This window comes from Lactuca sativa, chromosome 2 (genome assembly GCF_002870075.4).
Source record: "Lactuca sativa cultivar Salinas chromosome 2, Lsat_Salinas_v11, whole genome shotgun sequence".
In the NCBI taxonomy this organism is placed as follows: domain Eukaryota; kingdom Viridiplantae; phylum Streptophyta; class Magnoliopsida; order Asterales; family Asteraceae; genus Lactuca; species Lactuca sativa.
The window spans coordinates 1,774,683-1,783,261 of record NC_056624.2 but is presented as its reverse complement, the minus strand read 5'-3'; positions in this window follow the sequence as shown (position 1 = coordinate 1,783,261).

Below are 8,579 nucleotides of genomic sequence, written 5' to 3'. Positions count from 1 at the left end.
CAGCCGGTTTATCTAGTGAAGGGGTCAGCTTGGTGCCGAATGCCATTGGGACTTTGACTTTTGAGTCTCCCATCATTCCAAACTTCGCTAGGAGAGTCTTCGTGTAAGCTTCCTGATTGATAAAGATGCCTTCGGGTCCCTGTCTTATGTTTAAACCAAGGAAAAAGTTAATAGGACCCATTGAGCTCATTTCAAACTTAGTCTCCATCAACTTTCTGAATTCAGCTGTTAAGCTGGGATTCGTGGAGCCAAAGATGATGTCATCGACATAAATTTGAACTATCATAAGGTGGTTACCTTCCTTTTTGCGGAAGAAGGTTGGGTCAACCGAACCTTGTTTGAATTTGGACATCTTCAAAAATTTTGTAAGCGTTTCATACCAGGCTCTCGGAGCTTGTTTGAGGCCGTACACAGCTTTATCCAGAATGTAGCAATGATTTGGATGCTTTTCATTCACGAACCCAGGAGGTTGCTCCACATACACAGTTTCTTCAAGTTCTCCATTGAGAAACGCACATTTGACGTCCATTTGGAAAACCTCAAAGTTTTTGTGAGCAGCATAAGCCAGAAATATTCTAACAGATTCTAGCCTAGCTACTGGAGCGAACGTCTCTTCGTAATCTATTCCTTCCTCCTGACAGTATCCCTTGACAACCAGACGAGCCTTGTTCCTTATGACATTACCTTCCTTGTCCATTTTATTTCTAAAAACCCATTTAAGACCAACAACTGAAGCATCTGAAGGCGATGGAATGAGACGCCAGACTTTGTTCCTTTCAAACTCGTTCAGTTCGTCTTGCATTGCTTGAACCCAATCAGAGTGATCGAGGGCAGTATTCACTGTCTTCGGTTCAACTTTTGATACGAATGAGTTAAACATACAAAACTCAACCTTTGAAAATAAGGATGTCTGTTTTGCCTTCAGTTGAGATCGTGTCAGAACCTTTTCAGATACATCACCAACTATTTGAGAGATGGGATGATCTCTGGTCCATTTGGTAAGAGGAGGGTAATTTGGATCGAAGGTTGGATCTAGTTCGGCGTTGATCATCTCTTCTGGCTCAGATTGGCTATCGAAATCAAGCGTCATATCATCATGCTCCCCCTCAATTGATGAGTCTTGAGAAACATGAGGTTCAGGGGTTTCTTGTGGTGTTGGATTTTCAGGCGTTGAAGCACCTTCGCTTGGAGAGGGATCTTCGGTAGGAGAGGTACCTTTGGTTGTTGAAGGACCTTCGGTTGAAGTAGTAGAGCTTGGCTCCCCCTGGACTTGTGAGCTTGGCTCCCCCTGGACTTGAGTACTTGGCACCCCCTCGACTGATGCATTGTTGGTTGGAGATTCATCAGTGGGCGATCCTTCTTCATGCATTCTTCTTGCAGCATCTTCGACTATCTGCTGCATATTATCTATTTTGTTGTCGGCTGCCCCTGTTTCTGAGAGAGAAGCTTTTTCCGGCTCGTCAAAGAGATCCAGAAAGTTCTCGTACATATTGGCGATTGAGACTGTGACTTGACCAGTTTGAGGAAAGATTTCCCTGGCAGTGTCATCTATGGCCTGTAGCTTCTTGACATAGCTATCGTCGAAGGTCACATAGTATGTCTCTTCAATCTTTCTTGATCGTTTGTTTAGGACTCTGTACGCCTTTGAAGTGAGTGAGTAACCCAGAAAGATTCCCTCGTCAGCCTTGACATCAAACTTGTTGCGGTGTTCTTTAGAGTTAAAGATGAAACACCTTGAGCCAAACACGTGGAAAAATTTCACGTTGGGTTTTCTGTTATTTATTATCTCATATGGTGTGAGCGTGAATCGTTTGTTGAGATAGGACCTGTTTTGTGTATAACAAGCAGCAGAAATAGCGTCAGCCCAAAAATAAAGAGGTAAGGAAGCGAAACTTAACATAGTTCGGGCAGCTTCACACAACGATCGGTTTCGTCTTTCGACTATTCCGTTCTGTTGTGGTGTGTAGGGAGCTGAGAAATTATGACTGATTCCCTTTTCTGCAAGAAACTCTTCAAACTCTTTGTTCTTGAATTCGAGACCATTGTCGCTCCTTATGTTGCGAACGACCTTCTTGAGCTGGACTTCAATTTGCTTGATAAACACTTTCAGCTTTTGAGTCGCTTCAGATTTGAGCTTTAGAAAGAACACCCATGTAAATCGAGAGAAGTCATCAACGATAACAAGAATGTACTTGCTACCACCGATGCTTTCAATAGATGAAGGACCACACAAATCGATATGAAGCAATTCGAGTGGTTCAACAACTTTTGTGTTAATTATGGATGGGTGACTTTGACGACTCTGCTTTCCCATTTCGCATGTAGCACACAAATGCTCTCTGTCAAACTTGAGCAATGGAAGACCCCTAACATGACCTCCAGTGACAAGTCAGTTGATATCTTTGAAATTGAGATGAGAGAGTCTTCGGTGCCACAACCGGCTTTCGTCGGATTGAGCTTTTGATAGCAGACATATGGCTGGGTTTCCTTTGATGGGTTTCATGTTCAGAGGAAACATTTCACCCTTTCGCTCTGACTTCAGAATCACTTTCTTTGTCTTTTTCTCTATGATTTCAGAACCTTCATCATCGAATGAAACTTTGAGACCTGTACCTCCAACAAGCTGAGATACACTGATGAGGTTGTGTTGAAGTCCTTCCACATAGGCCACCTTTCTTATGGTAAAATCACCATTCGTTATCATCCCATATCCCTTTATGGTGCCGAAAGAATTATTTCCAAACTTAACATTGCCACCATTTGCAAGAGATCTGTATTCCCTAAGCTCCTCTTTCCTCCCAGTCATGTGACGCGAGCAGCCACTGTCGATGTACCATTCTTCGTCAAACTGCTCGTCACTTATAACCTGCAAAAATTAAGCAGATTTAGGAACCCAAAGTTTCTTGGGTCCATGTGAGTTTTTCATGGGAACAGGATTAGTGAGAGAGATGTCAACAAGATATGTTCGTTTTATTAGAGTTGTTTCATCTTTCTTTTTAATGGTGAAGACTTTTATTTTGTTAGGATTGGGTTTGTTCGCTTTGGACTCAGGTTTGGATTCATCGACCTTCTGCTGTCCCTTCTGTTCAGCAGATGGACGAGGTTTTTGAGAACCAACGGAATTAGCGTTAGAGCAAGATGGAGATGAACGAGAAGAATTAGGAAGAGAGGATTTGGATTTGGATGGAGATGTCTTCCTTGCTGATGACTCTAGGTGACCCTTTTGCTTTTGATCGTTGGTGGGATTAATCTTTGAGTCTTGTTCTCGTCTGACTTCAGAGCCGAACCTCTGAGTTCGGTTGGAGTTGTTCTTGGAACCGAACCTTTGGTTTCGGTTGAAATCCTTTTCAGAACCGAACCTTTGCTTTCGGTTGGTATTTTCATGCGAACCGAACCTTGGCTTTCGGTTGTTGTTTTCTTGCGAATCGAACCTTGGCCTTCGGTTGTTGGAATTATCAGGCTTTCTTACGGGATTATTTTCATACTTCAGATTCTTGTCCTTGTGTGAATAGTATGCATTCTGGGAGTGCCAGAATTGTTTCCTTTCAGAAAGGTTTTTCCTGTATCTTAGGTTCCTCTCTATCTTTTTATCCCTCATCTGTTTAGGTTGATGATGAACGTTCGCTTTCGCTTTTGATGTCTCCTTGGCTGGTTCCTTTTGAACTTGAGGAGTTTTTCTTTGAGCCGAGGGAGCAGAGGGAATATCTGAAGAAGGTTCAGTTTCCCCTGAGGAAGTGGAAGGAGTATCTGGTGAAGTTTCACTTCGAGCTGTTGGTGTTGAAGGAATGTCTTCTTTTGCTGAACGATAAACCTCTTGAGGAGTACCTTTTGTACCACTTGTGCTTGGTTCACTGAAATTATCAGGCTTGTTCAAGGGTTCAGGTATGTATCTCCCTTTCTTCATCCAGGAGGTTCTTTCAGACAGGCCGACGGTTTCGTTTCCATTATCAATAGGAGCTTCCCAGAAATACTCATCACAGCCATCATCATTGTCTTCATTAACAATAGCTGTGAGTTCAGCTGTTTGATGTTCGGTTACTCCAGTGACCTTGTATACCTGATTTGGAGTGGTCCTGACTTTTTGATATACGACAGCTTTTTCTATTAATTTCGGGGACTTTTGTTGGGACAATCTAGCGAATTCCACAGAATTTTCGGAAATAAGATTTTTGTGGTTTTCAGTTTCGCTTTTAACAAATTCTAAGCAGTCAACCGTATCCTCTACAGAAATTTCACTCATGTTTACGTCCTCGTTAAGCTCAGATGCATTTTCAACATCGATTTTATTTTCTGAGCTTACTTTGGCGTTAAGAGAGTCAAACTTTTGTATGGTTTCGGTTCTCAGCTTAAGTCTGTCGTTTTCATCCAAAAGTTTTTTGAGCATGTCCTTGTTGAGCATCAGCGCTACCGGTTGATCTAAAACCAATTGGTGTTAGAAAGGGTGCAACCTTACCCATATAGCGCATTCAGCCCTCCAGGACTAGGCATTCTATTGCGGCACTCCAGGCGATCGTGCGAGGACTTGGTCGATGCCATTTCCGACCCCCAACAATCCCCCCCTCAGAAATTGCACCCTGAGAGAATAGAACCCTCGCCACTGGCTCTGATACCAATTGATAGGATTAAAACAAACTTTTAATCTATGAAGATCGATTAGATCTTGAACAAGTATATGAATATTAAACAGCAAGAACACAATATTAATAACAAGGCAGAACGCAATAATAAGAACAAACAGCTTGAATCAAACGTGTCGAATGATTAAATAAAATCCTTAGAAGAGCTCGATTAAGAACATCAACTGTAAAGGATTGGAAGATTACAAAAACGATTACTGGAAAATATTGTTCTCTTGATAAATCGCTATATCGATGATCTCTAGAATCTTAACCTAATATGCATGCAAGCATTAACTTAAATACTATACATAAAAGGCTCTCGGTTGACAGGCCCAAACCGGAGAATAAAAAGGCTAATCTAACGAGCCCAAAAGACGCAACAGCAAAACTCTTTTCAGCCCAACAGCATGCAAGCATATACTTATATATAAAACATAATGGGCTCTCTGTTGGACAGGCCCAAACCGGAATACAAAATAAATAAATAAACATTCGAGCCCAACGACGCAATACTTAACCAAAACTTCAGCCCAACAATCTCCCCCTTTGCGTCAATTGGAGCGAGACCTTCACTTGTTACTTGGGCCAGCAGCGGAGCCAGGTACGTTCTTCTTCACAGTGTTAAACAGACGAGAGATTAGAGCCAGAATCGTCTGCCTGAACCTGATGTACCATTGAATCATGTCGTTGAAGTACTTAACATCATCCGCTGCATTCTCTTGACACCTTCGAATGATCGATAATACATGCTCTAGACAAGCAGTGGTGTAGAGATGTTTGTCAGCTAAAGCGAAGAGACATTTTTGTCCTTCGGCTCTAGTGAACATAACCGAGTTGCGTCTCGGGTCGATCTTGCCCATCTTCATTTGGTTGAGATCACTGGCTGATCCCACAGGAGCTATCTTCGGTTTCTTCTTGAAGACAGTAGCGACCTCCTGATCCATCAGGGCAACCTCCATGATATAACAGACAATCATCCTCTTGATATGGTCTATAATCGGACCATATTCAGCTTCATTTGTCAAGAGAATGTTGTGCAGAACAATCCAATCATGAGGATTTAAGTTTGGTAGATCCGCCAGAGATATAAGGTGTTCAGTTTTTGCAGACCCGCGAATCACCTTGAACCGAACGTTTCTGAATCTTCCTTCGGTGTAAGGCTTCAATACCCGAACGTTCACTATCTTCTGGGCGCTCCAAGTTAAGTACTGAGGACGAGCAGCCTTCAAATAGAAATCGATGAGCTCCCTATCAAGTTCAGCGTTGGGACGAGGGACTTCAAAGATATTTGAGAAGGCATGGAAGATGAATGCCTTTCGAGTCAACGGCATGTCGAACTGTGAATCGACAGAATTAACACAGTCGAACGAAATCACCGGCTCGAGCCATAAGATGCTGGGAGTATCTATGACCTCTTTGAACAAACGCTCCCGAGTCCAGGCAGGGAAGAGAGTCTTCCTACTCTCGAGGAAATCGTGGGCTTCCTTCTGCTTGCGTTCGGCTTCCTCAGCCTCTCGCGCCACACGATTAACATCATCATCCACATTGTGACTGTTCTTTCGTTTCAACATGTCAGCAATGGTTTCATCGTCTTCATCTTCATCTTCTTCCTCAGCTATATTTTTCCCTTTGTTCTTCACACCCGAACCCGAAGCTTGACCAGTCGAAGGTGGTTCGGTTGTGTGAGTAGCTTTGGAGGAAGGAGGTGGTTTCGATCCGGTCTGCTTATCTTCTCCCCCTTGTTTCGGAATGGACACGAAACTCGGCAAGCCTTCTATTTTGCTGAGAAGGGCCAAGGCAGGAGCAAGTTTTTCAGCAAGGGTTCTCCTCACCGAATACTTTAGAATCGGATCGTGTGCTTCTAGGATGTTTGATAAGACAGCGTGTACATCCGAAACACATGTCTTAATAACCTCCCTTTCGGATCGAAGAGCTTCAAGTTGTTGTTGTGAGTTTGAAAGCTGTATGCTCTTGATCTTGAGGGCAGTGGTTTTGCTCGCCAGAACGTCCATCAAGGAGTTTTCAGCTGCGAGATCCTCCTGAAGCTTAGCGAGGCGCTCGTCGATGGAGGCACGAAGGGCCGAGTTGTCGTCGCTTATGGTTTGGCGAAGGGCAGCGAATGAAGTCAACTCCGTTGAGACGAACTTGGCCAATTGCTGAACAATTGGTTCCAAAGTTGTCGTTGTGGCGTCGGCGCTTTCCTATAAGGACTTCAACAGGATAGAAGCGTCGGAGAATAGTTTATCGACTTTTTCGGTCGCAGCCTCACAGGCTTTGGTAGAGGCTTCGATGGCGGCAGTAGCTGAGGCTACCGAATCATGCTGAGCCCTGGAGAAGGCATCAACAAGCTTCTGAAGTGCAGCTTCAGAGAAAAAGGATTGTTGGTTGGAAGAGGAGGCGAGAAGTAAGTCAACCTTCTCGTTGAGCTCCTTAAGATGCTTCTTTGTCACTGGAGTATCATCCTCTTCATCACTCTGAACTTGAAACGGACTGAAATAGACCGAATCAAAGGTCATGTGATCACTGCCAAGGAATGGGTTGTCTCCATCAGAGGCATTTTCTGGAGATGGTGGAGGTGGTGAAGGTGGGGGTGTTGTAGTATGGGTATGTTCAGGTTGATTATGGGGTGGGGTAGTTTCGGGTGGTGGTTGAGTATGGGTTTCGGTTTGAGGAGGTTCGGTTATGGGTGGTGTTTCGGTTGCACTGGTATGAACCCCCCGTATCAGATACGTTGGTTGTAACCTTTGCAGTGGTTGTTGTTGTATCAGTAAAAATGGGTGGTGGTATAGGGAAAGAGGTTGATGGAATAGTGGTAGTGGGGATTATGGTCGGAATGGAAGTGGGAATGGTTTGAGGAGGTGAAGGGATTGGTGAATTATGAAGTTCCATCTCAGGGGTAGGTGAGCGAGGTGGAGTGTTGCCTCTTTGAGGGGTTTCGCCTCCTTGAGAGCCATCCGAACCCAAATGCTCATCTTCTGAGTTACTTGAAGAAGAGGGAATAACAAGCTTGTGCTTCGGTTGTGTCATCCTCCTCTTCAGCTGTGGGGACTGTGCAGCCTTTGTCTGTTTCCTCTTGTTGGGAGAAGGACCCTTAGGAGCTTTGGTCGCTTGCTTCCCTTTGTCCGCCTTTTTGCCCTTGGGCACCGGTTTGTCTGCATCGTGGATGGACCTGAGCATATCCGGTGTAAGTTCCCTAGGACCAGTTGCCCTGAATTCCTTGATCGTCCGTATGAGCCTGCTGTCAGAGGGCACGTCGGCATACATTGTCTCCGGAATGGAGCCAATAAACGAGAATTTAGATGCATCAGAAACGATGATCTTCTTGGTATGAAACGTACCAATAGAAGACATCGATGCATCAGCAGCAGTGGGAATGTCGAACTTGTCCATCGCCCATTTTTTGATTAAGATCCAGAACCGGGCAAGCGACACCTCAGAATGTCGTGATGATGAAGAAAGGCTCTGGATGAGCTGTTGCCAGAGGACAAACCCGAAATCCAAATTGACCCCGTTGTATATTGCGTACATGATCGACAAGAAAAGTCGACTGGCACCGTCAGATCCTGAGCTTCGTTCCGACAAGCCCTTGAAGAGGACTGTAAATAAGCCGTTCCACTGTGGCGGCAGGCAGGACTTTTTGAACTTAGCGACGGAGGTGAGGACCTCCGTGTACCCCATGTTGTAAAACATGTTATACAGATGCCCAACCGGAATCGTCTCCGGATTAATTCTTGATGGGTCAACAGCAAACCCAAGCATGGTGCAGAAACGTTGGCGAGAAACTGATGTCTTGTGATCTGCAATTTCGAAGAACACCCGTTCGACTGCCTTGTCGTAATAAGCAGTCGCATAAACCTGCGATAGGGCCACCATTGGCACAGATTCGATCCTTGAGAGTGCTGGAGCGAGTTGGGAGTACTTCAAACACTCAATAATCGGCGACATGTAGGAGTCGTACGC